The sequence below is a fragment of the Myotis davidii genome, unplaced genomic scaffold (assembly GCF_000327345.1).
Source record: "Myotis davidii unplaced genomic scaffold, ASM32734v1 scaffold79, whole genome shotgun sequence".
Classification (NCBI taxonomy): domain Eukaryota; kingdom Metazoa; phylum Chordata; class Mammalia; order Chiroptera; family Vespertilionidae; genus Myotis; species Myotis davidii.
Window position 1 is genome coordinate 6739992 of NW_006294339.1, and position 15004 is coordinate 6754995.

The window sequence follows — 15004 nt, forward strand, 5'->3', positions numbered from 1 at the left end:
ATCCTGCGACCCCCTCCCGATTGAAAACGCCAACCGTGCCCTCCGCCGCCGCCCGCTCCGCGCACTCCGCACCTCAGAATTTGCCTTCAGCACTGCGCCGCCTCTGAGAGTCCGAATGCGTTACTCTTTCCTCCTAGTTGTAGGACTTCCACTCAGCCACCGTTCCTGTGGTTCTGGATGATGTCCCTTCCGTCTTTTAGTTTCACTTTTGAAATGGTTGTTCGAGGCGGCAAACTCGGGCGTTAACCTATGCCGCCATCTTGGTTCCTACTTGCAGCATGTTTCTCACCAATTCAATCTGCCTCAGTTTCCTTATCTGAAAAATGAAGATAATAGTTGTCCCAGCTTTATATGAATGTCTTGTGGATGAAATGCTGTAAATGTAAAACCCGTAGAACAGTGCCTAGCATGTATACATTGTCCATATTATTAATAATATTATACACACACCTAAGGTACCTGGTTCAAGGTCAGTGTTTGGCAAATGGTAGCTGACTGTGGCAGCCATGCCCTGACGCAAAGGCAGAGTCTAAGAAAGGAAGGAGGATGGTGCCATAATGCAAGGGCCTGGATTTGCATGAGTTCAGTTACAGTTCACTCTTGCTTTCTGTCCTGTGGGATGAAGCAAGAATAACTGGCTGACTGAACGTGAGCTCTGTCTCTCTGTCCCGCGTGCAGGACTCCCCCACCATCAGATAAGCACTTGCGTAACCTAAGCCCATTTTGATCTCAGCAGAGATCTATGTATTCATGCACACACTTGGCAGCCAAAGGCTGCAGACCTGGTGCTCTTGCTTATGATTTGAGCTATGTTATCAATACTTGTGAGTGTAAACTTGGGAGATCAAAGCTCTCCAGGTCAGGAAGGCTAATATTTAAATTCCAGACTTGCAGGCACAACTCTGAAATTCCATGGCTCAGACTCAAGTTCGCGTACCAAATCAAGTTAAACATTTGTTTGACAGAGTTGTAGGGCTCTGGAGTGTGGGTGGGGTTTGCATTTAGAGAAATTGGGGGTCTGCCCAGAAAAAAATTCTATGAAATTCTGGCTGAGAACAGTGTGTAGGTTCAAAGCTCTGTGTGACCCTACTTGGAGCAAACATAGTTTCATGGCCCAGATCTGATATCAGAGAGGAGATATTTGAGTCTCTGGAAACAATATTCTTCTGCTGCTCTCAAGCAGTAAGACCTGGAGATACCACCAGCACTTATCTTGCAAGATAATATAAAAGCTAGATATAGTGGACATATATTTCCTAGATATAACAGGCTCTCAGCACATGCTTACTCTGTATTTGTAATTGTCTCTGCTATTTCCATTGTTCTATCCTCCTCATCACTGCAAACGTGCAGACCAAAGCCTATCTCCTTGGGAGATATCAAATCACCTTTTGTCTGCCCACTTCACGCAGTTCAATAAACCTTGGTGAGTACATTTCACATGTTGGCTGGAATGTAACGCCCTCAGTAGAGTAGTCTGTACTACTTATAATAAGATGCAAACGACTTGGAAGTAGAATGTACCTAGGTCTGTGGATTCATGGACAACAGGAAGAGTCACTCCTCCTAGTAGCAGTGGATTAGCTCTCATGGATGACCTGTACCTTCAACCTCTTCCCCAATGTAGTGTAACAAATAACCTTAAATCCCAGAAACCTTGGTTCAAATCCTGGTTCTGCCACTTTTTGAACTGTGTCATTTGAAGCATATACTCTAACCCAGGGGTGGGCAAACTTTTTGACTCGAGGGCCACAATGGGTTCTAAAACTGGACCGGAGGGCCAGAACAAAAGCATGGATGGAGTGTTTGTGTGAACTAATATAAATTCAAAGTAAACATCATTACATAAAAGGGTACGGTCTTTTTTTTTTTTTTTTTTTTAGTTTTATTCATTTCAAAAGGGCTGGATCCGGCCCGCCTGCCGTAGTTTGCCCACGGCTGCGCTAACCTCACTGAACCTCAGTTTCCTTGTCTGTAGGATGGGGATAATTACAGTATCTATCTCCCGGTGGTGTGGGAAGAAATAATGAGATCATCCAATAGATAGAGCCCCTTGGCACTATTCCTTGTAAAGTTAGCATACAGTAAATCCTTTTAGCTGCCCTCATTTTAAAAGGGAATAGACTACTTTTCATCTTAAAAACATGGTATTCTATTGAATTATGCTGATGTATAATCAAATTAATTATATCTCACATTCAGGTAATGCTTTTAACATTTTTATAGTAAGTTGAAACATACAAAATTGCCAATATTTGACCAACTTTGACCTACAAAAATGGCAACTTCATAATAACTTGTCAAAGCACCCTGTTCCTCAATGTCTCATTGGATCTCCACAGCAACTCTTTGAGGGCGTCAGCATCTGTGGGGTTTCTTCCCACAGTATTTTCCTAAAAGCTTCTCCTCTCCCCATCCACATGGGTGCTGAGACATCATCATGATCAATGACTACTGTTGTTTGATCCAAGGGTAACCATATGGACTAGCTGGACCAACAAGTCCCTTCCCTGAGATTTTTTTTTTTTTTTTAGTAGAGTCCTAGAGAGCTTTACTAGCCTTTCTCCAGTAACTGAAGTTATTGGGTATTCAATTCTGAAGCAGTTGATGGCTATGTTTTCTGCCATTCATTTATCCAGTTGGTGTTCATTGTGCATCTTCTATATTCCAGGCACTGTTTTGGGTGCAAGGGATTTAGAAATTAACAAATGAATACGATCCTTTTTCTCAATGAACTTAATTGTGCTGGAAGAGACAAAAAAGCAAGCAAGGAAACAAATAGGTAAGTTAAGGCAGAGTGTGATTCACACTGTGCTGGGACTGTGTGGGAAGAGCTAGACAGCAAAGAGAGAGAGGGGTATGCAACAGGCTCACTGATAGAAGCAGAGAAAAATTTGGGGGAATACCAGTGGGATTTGAAAGCAAAAGCCTGTGGCTCTGCTTTCTCGCTATCTCCCCAGCACCTTGGTTATTCAGCCCTCCTTGGGTTTCATGAGCTGCCAAAAAATTTCTCGAATTGTTATAGTTGAACTAGGTTAGGTTTCTGCCATTTGCAATCATAAGGGTCCATTCTAATACAGCAGTCTATATGGGAACAGTTATTCTTCTCCCTGAATAAATGAATCAAGTAAGGACTTGTTTGAGAAAGTAGGTCTGAAACTCGAACTACACAAATCCTTTTTGGATATCTAGGTTGAGTATAAATCATGTAACCTGGGAATGTTACATGAGATTGAAAAAATAATTCGTCAATTTGAGTTGGGTCATTGCTGTCTTCACCATCTTGCACAGCTTCTTATGGTCAACAATATGGGAAGATTGATAGAATCAGAGTGTCTGGAAGTAAAAGGAACTTCAGGATCATGAAATCAGACCTCATTTTACAGATGTGGAGATAAAGACTCAGAGCTGATCCATGACATGTTCAAAGTCACAGCTTTGTATTTCTAATTGTCCCTGCTATTCCCATTGTTCTATCCCCCTCACCACTGCAAACGTGCAGACCAAAGCCTATCTCCTTGGGAGTTATCAAATCATCTTTTGTCTGCCCACTTCATGCAGTTTAATAAACCTTGATGGGTACATTTCACATGTTGGCTAGAATGTAAGGCACTCAGGAGAGTAGTCTGTACTACTTATAATACGATGCAAAAGTAAATCCTACTTCCAAGTCATTTGCATTGTATTATAAGTAGTGCAGCCAAGAACTCGGGATTTGGACCAGGGTGGAGTAATGGAGGTGAAGAGAAGAGGATGGCGTCAGATGTGCCACAGGGATAGAATTGACCGGACTTGCTGATGGCTTGGGTATGGGGAAAGAACAGTTAAGTCATGGGTTTTTTGCCTTAAGAAGCTGAATAGATGGTCTTGCCATTCACTGAGGGGAATTGGGAAAGATGAAGGGTTGAGGAGAAAAAAACAAACGAAGAGCTCTGTTTTGTGTGTTACTCTGCATTCTTGTACAACAAGAAGTCATAACTGACAAAGTAAACCTGAAGAGAATCCATAGAAAACCTTAGAGGACTGAGCTCATTGATTGCTGCTCAGTTGCTACACAGCTGGCCATCTGGTCCCCTTATCCCTTATTGATTAATCAATGGGGACCAGCCTGAAAAGTAATCATCACCATTATGGCAAACCACAGAGAGGGATGCAGACACTACCAGAGATCCAACCTAGCACTACAGTTACCACGTCAGACCCCCACAGGGAGATGCTGAGCTGAGCTGGGAGGAGTGCTCTAGGACCTAGAGTCTAGGTAGAGGGACAGCACGAGCTCCAGCAGTTTTGTAGGGCAGGATCACCGAGTGCTGGGTAGAGTCAAGGGCACTCACCATAGACTCACATTTTAGAGGATGATCAGTACTTTATGTTGTAGGTGAGAGGAAAATATAAGGACAGGCCACATGTAATCAAGCTGGAAGGAGAAGCATTTGTTCGTTCATTCATTCATTCATTCACTGAACAAATTCTTATTGAGCCCAATCTTGTGCAAAGCTGTTTTAAGTACAAAAACATAACAATGGCCCTGCCATGGTGGTTCAGTGGTTGAGCATTGACCTATGAACCAGGTCACAGTTCGATTCCTGGTCAGGGCACATGCCCAGATTGCGGGCTCAATCTTTGATCTGCAGAAGGTAGCTGATCAATGTTTCTCTCTCATCATTGATGTTTCTATCTCTCTCTCCCTTTTTCTTCCTCTCTGAAATAAATAAGAATATATTTTAAAAACCATAACAATTAATGGCACAAAGACTGCCCTCAAGAAACTTACATTTAGCAGAAAAAGACTGACAGTGAACAAGTAATGCAGTCACCATATGTCAGGGCTAGATGTGTGCTATGGAGAAAAATGTGGTGTTTTGTGCTGTTGAAGCATTTTTGTTCCCTGCCCAGTGGAGCTCAGCCTACAGAGAGTGGGCGTGGAACCCAGCCCCGCTCTGTTCGCCTCGCTCTGCCCAGCTGCTGGTGGCTTGCATACCAAGAAAGCCTTCTTCCTCTTTCTTGGCACACATCACTGAGGCTGAATGTAGAGGAATGGGGAGGGACGGTGAGGTCAGAGAGCCTTGTAAGCCATTGTCGGAACTTTGGGTTTTACTCTGAATGTGGTGTTGTCAGAACAAAACGGGGGTGGGGAGGAGGAGAGGAATGGAGAGCAGAGAGAGGCCCCCTATATTTGTCCCAGGCTTATGTCCTTCACCTGCCATGCCTTTGCCCCTGCCCTGCTTTGGCCAGTACATTCTCGGCAGGTGGGGAAAGAAATCAGAAACTTTCATTCTCTCTCTCTACAATGACATCTACCAAATCTCTGATTCTCTATTGATCTTTTACAGAAATCCCACCAGAAATTTTCAGGTATGATGGGGAGAGAGGTCAACCTACTATTTATTTCAAAACACATAGCCCACTTCACCTCTAAGGTGTCTTCTTGATGGAAAGGCTCCGGGAGGAGGGAGAGATGTGAGGGAACCTGGACTCTACCCCTGTTTCGGTGTCTCCTTGATAAGTCCATCCCCCCTCTGTTGGTGGGATTTGGGGCTCAAACTTTATTCTCTCTAAACACCCTTCCCACTCTAAAATTCCTGAGCCCTCACCAGCCTTTCCCTTCTCAGTTTCCCCACCTTCAGGCTCTGGTGTGTGCACTGTTGAAAACGGAGTGGGAGGTTCAGGTTGGAGAAGGGACTTGGGGCTGGGCATCAGCCTGGTCCAACACCAAGGGGCCCTGAGCAGCTGGAGCCGCGGGGGTCCTTCATGGTGACTGCTGGGGAAAGCACCCGCTCTCCTTGCAGAGGGGACTCTGACAGGCTAAATCCAAACCAGATGTGCACAGAGAGAGCAGGGCTTATTACAAAGTGTTGTGAAATGCCCCAGGGGAGGTAAATAAGCAAAAACAGGCCAGTTGCCTAGCAGCACTTAAAACAAGCAGCAGCTCAATTGGCATTGGCCAGGGCAGAACTGCTTTCTGCTGGGGGAAGGAGGGACAGGGAGGGTTTGAGTCTGAGGAGCACCCAGGGAGCCTGCTCCCAGCAGCCCGGCCCACTCCCTACAGCCACTCCTGCTCTCTGGGGTGGCAGGGTTTGCGTTGGCCCTGCCTAACGGGCTCCACAGCCTCTGGGGCCTTGCACTCAGCCAACCCCACAGGGTCAGGGTGGGGCCTCTCAGTGGGGGAATTGGGGTGGGGGAGGGAGACTCCTGAGCACTGTACTCTGGCTATCTTCACCCGGAGGGGAACAGGGACCACAGCTGCAGAGACCTGCTCAAGGTCTCCCATGTGCCCCATGCCTGTGCTGTACATGCGACCCTTCCTCCTTCATTTCTTCACACACAGTGTATCCGTGAGCACCTATTACATCCCAGGCACTATGACTGACCCCAGAGGTAGACAAAAAGGAGTAAAAGAGACATAGACTCTTTGCTCTCCACCTGTGGGAGAGACAGCTATTAAACAAGGAACCACACAATCAGATGCTGGATTGTAAATTGTGCTGGGGCGCCTAGGGAAAAGGGTGGCATGGAACAGGAAAGAGGCAGGTAGGACTTAACAGAGCATTGAGGGAAGGCCTCTCTTAGGAAGGTAAGTTGAGACTTAATGAGTAAATGTCAGCCAGGGAGAAGAGGGGAAGGGGGTGAGGGGGGGCGGGTGAGGTGATCTCAGGCAGCAGTGAGAAGGGCCCAAGGCAGGGCAGACCGTCTGCTTAGGAGGCAAGGACAGAAGGGAGGGGCCTGCAAAGTCTAAGGTGGGGAGGGCGACAGGTGGGCCCCTACATGAGAAGGATGTGGTTTTTGTCCTAAGTGCAACAGCAACAATAACAAAGTGTTGGGGTTTATTTGTTGATGATAATACTGGGGGAATGGTAGGAGCCCTGAGTTGATCAGACACATTGGTAAAAATTATTCCTGGGTATCACAGGGCAGTTCTGAAAGGGAACAAGACAGGGATAAGAAGGCCCGTTAGGAGCTTCCTGCATAATCCCAGCTAAAAATGCCAATGGTTTGGTTTTGGAGGAGGAGAGGAGGAAATAAAGAAGCAGAGAAATTCAAGGTATATTTTCTATTGACTCCACTAGCACAAGTCAGGCCTTCCTACCCATTCGTGAGGCTGAGTAATGTGTCCCAGCTGCACAGCTCCTTTGGCGGGCAGTGCAGGAAGGACAACTCTGACCTTGGTGACTCCTAAGCCTGTGCTCTGCTCATGATGCTGCACTGCCTCCAGTACCATGTGACTTCACTTCTTTGTGGAATCAAAAACACGAAGGAAGTGAACAAACCAAATAGAAACAAACTCATAGATGCCGAGAATAAATGAATGGTCACCAGATGGGAGATGGATGAAAAAGATGAAAGGGATTAAGAAGTATAGATTTCCAGTTATAAAAATAGTCCGGGGATGTAAAGTACCTCACAGTGAAAATAGTCAATACCCAGGTGTGGTGTCAGGCGGGTGCTAGACTTATTTGGGTGATCACTTCCTAAGTTGTATAAAGATCTAATCACTATGTTGTACACCTGAAATTAATATAATATTGTATGTCAACTCTAATTGAAAATTAAAAACATTTTTTTTAAAGATTGATTTTTCTCCAATGACCTGCTAAGGATGCAGAGCCAACCAGAGGGGTAGAGTCACAACAGGAAGGGAGGGTAGTGTGTGTGTGTGTGTCTGTGCGTGTGTGTGTGTGTGTGTGTGTGTGTGTGTCGGGGGGAGAGATGGAGAGCACAGCATATGGTGCGTGTTTCCACAGTTTCCCACCTGTGTGTGGCAACTTTGAAAGGCATCTCTGGCTACTGTCATAATTAGCCCTTTTCAGGCTATTGTTTATCCCCCAGCAATGATGGAGACACACCCCTCGTCCTTGGGGGAAGGTGGAGGCAGCTGGACTGGGAGTCAGGAGCCCAGAGACAGGCTTGGATCCCAGACCTGCCCGTAACCTTGGGCCGGTTTATGAGCTTCTGCATTTTTGTTTTGCTAATCTGCCAAATGGACATAGTAATACCTGCTTTGCTGGGTTACTATGTTTAAGGAGATATTGGTAATCAACGTAGTGCCTCCCACAGAAGTATAGAGTGTCTATCTCTCTCATGGCAGTCAGGAGGTCTGCACTCCACACCCACAGTGGATGTCCCCCTCTCCTCTCAGGTTCTGCTTCTTGGAAAAGCACTGGCCTGCGAGTTGGGAGACCTGAGCCCTTCTCTGGCTCTGCTACTGACTTGCTGTGTGGCTTTGGTGAGATTTTCACATCTCTGAGCTTCAGGTACTCTCACCTGTAAAATGAGAGGGTTGACTAGAGGGGATGCTAATTGGGGCATATAAAGTAGACCCTGCTGTGTTTTGGAGCTGCTCTGGTATGGGAGGTAATGGAGAAGTAGGACACACAGGATGATATCAATACAAATGTTTTGAATTAAATGTGGATATTTTTTCCTATACACGTTAACATCCCTCAAAGATTCTTCAGTTTGGATAAATCTGACCTACACAAGAGTTGTCTGTAGTCCCACAGATTGGTTCTCTGGTCTCCTGTTCTACCTCATATTTCTGTCACTCAGAGACAGTTCATCACCCACAAGGTTGTAGAATTGGGTTCTGCTCACTGTTGGAGAAAAAAATAATCAGTAAGCATAAGCAGGATGCTAGAATGACGCCTGTGGATCTGGGTTGGAGTTGGAGACATCAGCATAAGCTCCTGTTTATTTCAGTGAAGATACACATGGGTAGAGATGATGTATGTGTAGGTGAGTGTCAGACACTCTTCACAGAGAGGGCCTAGAAGCAGAGATGCTCCAATAACAACAGTACAACTTTAGTGCTCAGGTCTCAGGTTCTAAACACCAATAAAGGAAACCAGGATTCCTTGGAGAAATACAAGATGAGCCTGGAATATCACATATAGCATCAGAAAAAAAAAAAGCAAGTGTTAAAAATAAAAGAATGAGGAATGTCTAAAGAAAAGAGCATAGGAACCAACCTGAAGAGAGTTCCCAATGGCCAAGGCTAGGACAATTTGAGCAACACAATAAATGACAATTACAACAAAATAAATAACAATTGTATTGGATTGTAATAAAATAAATATGTATCAGTCCATATTGACATAAATAAGTGATTGATTGGATAATAAATAAATGGGGGGAGAGGAATGAGTCCATTTGCCTGACAGAACATTTCCAATAATAAATGTAAAAGGCATGAGGGAGACAGAAAATCAGCATTAGAACGCTGCAGTAATAATTGCCTCAGGCAAGATCCACAGATGAATGCTGAAATTAAGGATAAACAAAATACTTGCGTAGCCTCAAACTGTCTTCCCCCTGCATATGTACTAATTATTGCGGCGATTTTAACATATGTCCTGAATTCCTTAATACTCCTTTCTCCAGAGGCGGAACTTAATTTCCTGCCCTTCACAGTGGGTTAGACTTAGTGAGTCACTCACTTCTAATGACTAGACTATGGGAAGGAAAAAGAGCAGCTTCCCGGTTGAGACACCTGCAAGACATCACCGTAACAAAATGCTCAAGGTTAACGTTACCAGTGATAAGTCATGCTGAAATGATGCATCCACTGATGTGATGTGATGAGATGGCAAACCATTTCTGTGTATTCTTCTGCAAAATCCATAGCTTCAGTCTAACCACAAGAGAAACATCAGATTAATACAAACTGAAGGATGTTCCACAAAATACCCAATCAGTGTCAAGGTCAAGGTTATGAAAGACAAAGGAAGACAGAGAAACTGTCACAGTTTGGGGGAGATTAAGGAGTCAGGATAAGTGACCACAATGTGGTCATGTAGATTGGGTCCTGGAACAGAAGCAATGACATCAGTGGAAAAACTGGGGAAATCCACATCACACCTGTAGTCTAGTTCATAGTCATGTACTAAAGTTAATGACAAATATACCGTGGTGATGTAAGATATCCACACCGGGGGAAGCTGGAGGAAAGGTATATAGGAATCTCTGTGCCATCTTGGCAACTTTTCTGTAACTCTAAAATTGCTCCAAAAAACCCCCAAACATTTAAGAGTGTAAACTCTTCCAGGGTAAAGATCGGTCACATTTTCTCTATCTTCGTAGAGTTCCTAGCAGTGGCAAGTATTCTCAAGGAGTCCTGATAGTCAAATGCTCATTGGGAGTGTGTCCTAGTCCCTTCAGACTTCTCCGCAAAAACTAGTGGTGGCATGTAGGGACTCTGGGAAACAGGAGAACAGGGCTCCAATTCGGGCTCCATGATGAATGACTCTGTACACCTTAGAAAGCTCACTTAATCTCTGAGTCATATATTTCTTCATCTGGAAAATGGAGACAGAAATACTACATGCTTTATATGGCTCTGAGGATTAAGTGAGACAATGCATTGTGAGAAAAAGCTTTATAAGTTGCAAAGCCCTGTGTAAATATTCATTGTTGTGTTGACACACAGATAATGATCAATGAGAAACCATACCTGAATGGATCGGTGTTTCCCCAGCTCTCCACCAGACACACCTACGCACAGTCATGGGTGTAGCCTTCCCTTCCAGTGCTCAGCTGATCCAGCCACCCATCCACACACACATTGGGTATGTTGAGCACATACAGGTCCAGACCTCTTTCTGACATGGACATTCTCAGCTCTATCTTCTGCTTGCTTCTGTTCACACGAAGGCAAAGAGAAAGAAAATCTGGTTGTTTCATAAAATCAAATATTCTTTCCAAAATATAACTCTCTCAGGTTTAAATATGGTGATATATAATAATAATAATGTCTACCATCCATGGTAGGGATCCAAGGGTTGGTCATTATTTCCAACATTTTAGTCATTTTTGCTTCACCTTTATTATTTTTGCCATATCTGAGTATCATTATCATCTCCCATTTGTTTTAACATGCTTTGGTATCGATTCAGTGAGCTCTGTAAATCTGTTAGTTTATTTTATTCTATACCCTGAGATGTGATGTTGCTCTAAGCAGGAAAACACACTGCAGGGGTATTTAGTGAACATTTATTCAGGGGTATTTAGTAATCCAGAGGTTACACTCCAGAGACATCTGTTACCTTTTAACTCTTAATAATTTTATCTTTAAATTTCTTTTATAAGTAAAGAACAATGGACAGTGAACGTCAGCATGACCTCCAACTCCCACAAATTCTTTACCACCTGCTTACCTGCTTGCTCACCCTCTAGGGCCACCCAACCTCCTTCTGTGTGTCCTGCAATCACTGCTGTCCTCCAGCCTGGGAGGGACCTGGGCCTGGGCAGGGGAAGGGTCAGGCCCAAGCATCTTATAGCGTCTTGGATAAGGCATGGGAGCACGTGTTGCTGTCTCGTGCTGGTGGGTGATGGGCCAGAGGCTGTGTCTTGCCAGAAGCAGGCTTCTTACTCACACCTGGCCCGGGTTCCAAGCATGTCCTAGGACAGAGATTTAAAGATCCTTAGAGGTTGCTTGTCTTCCATGAGCTGGGATGGCCGGCACTGGGAAGTTAGGGTGCCTAGCTCAACTTCCTCTCACCCTGCCCCCTGGTCAGGATAAGGCAGGCACATCAGCACAGTGGTGGCTAGAAAGGGAACCCCATCAGGCCCGAGTGAGGAAATGTGCATCCTGCCTTGAAGGCCAGCTTGCACTTACTCTGCAAATATATATCTTCATGCTCAGGAGTGCTCTCTCTGCTGGCTCCAACCTTCCTGAACAGGGCTTATGTCTGCCTCTTGTGACCATCTTGAAGGCGCCCTTAGGGACAAGCCTTGAAATACAAAAGTGTAATTTGAGTGATTGTGCATATAAGTTTAAATACAAATACAGTATTTGTATTTATAAGTACCGCGCGCTAACCGATTGCGCCACTGGAGCTCCAACAGTATTTGTATTTAAAGCTGGCATGATGAATGGTAAAAAGTAATGCTGATAATTTCAACTTTTTAGTTTTAGTTAGTTACATTAAATAGGGAATAAAAACACCATGACAAATTGAGAGACAACAGAAAGAGAAAAGGAAAAATCTTTATATGTATCATTAATGGCACTTTCCCCCTGCTTTTTGAACAAGGACTCTGCATTTTCATTTTGTGCTGGGCTCTGCGAATTGTGTAGCCAGCGCTGTGTACAGGAAACAGGTAATAAATAAAATCCTGGCTAAAGTCTGGCTTGTAGTAAGCCTACTGAGCCCATGGACCCACCCAGTGGTAATTTTCTTAGTTTAAGAGTATATAATTGGAATTTATATATTTAGCAATTGAAGTAATTCCACATTAGATTCTTGGATTGTGGGGCAAGGGCTATCATGGCAGGAAAGACAAAGAGACAAACTCTGAAACTGTTCGCCACCCCAGCCAAGACAGTAAATCAAAAACAATCATACCTGGGGGTAGTAGGGGATTAGTCTCCCCATTAGACACTTAAAAATGGCAGGAGTGGTGGCCCCATATAATTCACCAGTCTAGTCCCTGCAGAAAGCCGATAGATCTTGGAGATTGAAGACCACTACAGACTTAAGTCAGTAGCAGCCCTGGTGGCAGCGGCCGTGCCGGATGCGGTAACCCTGCTAGAACTGATTGCTAAGGCTTCAGGGATAGAGTATGCTATTGTTGCTGTGGTGAATGCATTCTTCCTTGTTTCCACTTAAAAAGAAGATGAGAAATGATTTGCATCCACATGGGACAGACAATAATATTCACTTCTGAGGACTGTGTTAGCTTTCCTGGCCTCTGTTGTAGCATAGCCTGAGCAAAATGGAGAACAGAGCGCTGGTCCCTGCCTGGGTCATGCCATGTTGACTGGATAAGAGGAACAGACAGTGGCTAGCACACTGGAGGCCTTGGTGAGACACACGTACTCCAGAGGGTGGGAGATCAACCCTAGAGAGATTCAGGGGCCTGCCACTTCAGTGAAGTCTTTAGGCATCTAGTAGCTCAGGGCATGCTGGGATAGTTCCTCCAAAGTGAAGGACAAAGTGCTGCAGTTTGCATCTACGACTAGTACTCGGCAATGGCAATGATCTCCAGCTGACCCTGCACCTAGGCTTTCATTCCCTCACAATCTAAAGTCCTGAGCTCCTGGTTCTTGAATGAGTACATAGAACAGAGTCCTCCCCCTCCATATGCCAAGAAATGCTCTTTGATAAGGTTAAAGCATTGATAGTTTGTGCATGCTGTTAAAGACCTTAACTTACCCTGACAAATTTGCTGTTTGCAAACAAGAATCCTGATTAGTTCTGGTCTCCCTAGGTTACTAAATTTTATCCATGTCTTGTGGTCTCAATTACCTCAAAAGCTTCTTTAAAAACAAGATCGAGAGTTTTTTGACATGTATTTTTTTTTATTCATCCAGCCCATTTATTGGATACACCCAGGGGTAAATTAGAGCCAGAAGGTTTTTTAGAAATATGTAGTTCGATTATCTTTGTACCAGTTCCGTCTCTACTAGTACACTTTTCACACACACATACACACACACACACACACACACACAGAAACCAAGGTTTGGAGAGAATAAAATAGTAGGAACTAAATAAATATTCAATTGAATGAAATTATATATAATTGCTGATTCCAGTTTCCCATATTCACCGATTCAGAAAATAAAGTTAGAAAAAAATTTCCTTTTATCCTTCTGCAGTTTCTCAATAAAAGGAACTTTATTAGTCATCTATTGCTATGTAATAAGTTGCCCCAAAACTTACTGGCTCAAAATAATGCACATTAATTTGCAATTCTGTAGGTCAGGAATCTGGGTGTGGTTTAGTTGGATCCCTCTGGCTAAAGGTCTTTTCTGGGTTTGTAGTCACATGATCAGGTGAGGCTGCAATAACATCTGAGGGCTAGACTGAGGGGAGGGGGGCGATATGCTTCTAAGCTCACCCATGTGTTTGCAGATCTTGGTTCCCCGCCACGTAGGTCTGTCTACAGGACTGCCTAGCCACATGGCAACTAGCTTCCCCCAAAGTGAGCAATCTAAGAGAAAGCATCCTAGATGGAAGCCATAGTCTTTTTAATAACCTAATCTTAGATGTGGCATCCTATTGATTCCACCATAAATACCAGAATGTAGGGATCAGTGGGGCCATCTCAGAAGTTGTTTACTATGGGAACACTCTAGAATTTTTCAAGGAGCCTTTATAAAGGGCTACCAGAGTTTCCTTAGCTTCTTTCTACACAAGTTCTCCTATTTTTTCTCCAAAGCTAATGGAATATGTCAGTGAGTATATGGGTTCAGGATACAATTAGGAGATAGAAAACACACGAGTTATTTTAACAGAGAGAATTTAATATAAAGAATTGTTAACTTCATGTTAAAGAATTAATATAAGAAAAGAAATAATGGAAGGGAACAATTGCAGGAAGCTGCTACCATCTCTAGGACCAGTGGAATAAAGGGAGAGGTTGGAATTATAAAAATGTAGAAATTCTAGAAGAGGTTCAGAGGACTGAAACACAGGGTGTTGCTTGTTTGGTACTAGGGTCTCAGAGTTTGGAGGCGGTGCGCTGTGGTGCTGCAACCCAGACTTCTCAGGAGTGCCAGTAGCTGGTGCTGGTGTCCCTGGGGGATGCAATGAAGCTGATGGCCCCAAGCATGGAAAATTGCCCCCTGGAAAGAACTGCTGCTGTGAGGGTGAAGATGCAAGGCTGGGGTGATACTGACAGGACAGGAAGCAAACAGGAAAGAGCAAGTCTCTTCTTCCTCTGCCAGCCTTGCCGTCTCTCTCTAGCACCCCCTATTGGCAGAGCCTGAAAGGGTGCTGCTGGCAAAAGCAGCATTTGGTTTGAAGAGTCCCAGCTTATTCTCTCAAATAGAGTGCTGAAATGTGTGTGTGTGTGTGTGTGTGTGTGTGTGTGTGTGTGTGTAGGGGGGAGTGTAACTGAGAGATACTATCTTCATAACATATATATGGAGTCATTTCCTATGTTGGTGACACTCATTTAGTATATTAGTTCATTAATTTTTCTTTGTGGTCCATTATAAAAAGTGCTGACATTTGCACATACCACACAGTTTTTTTTTTCCAAGTCTATTATCTCATTTAAT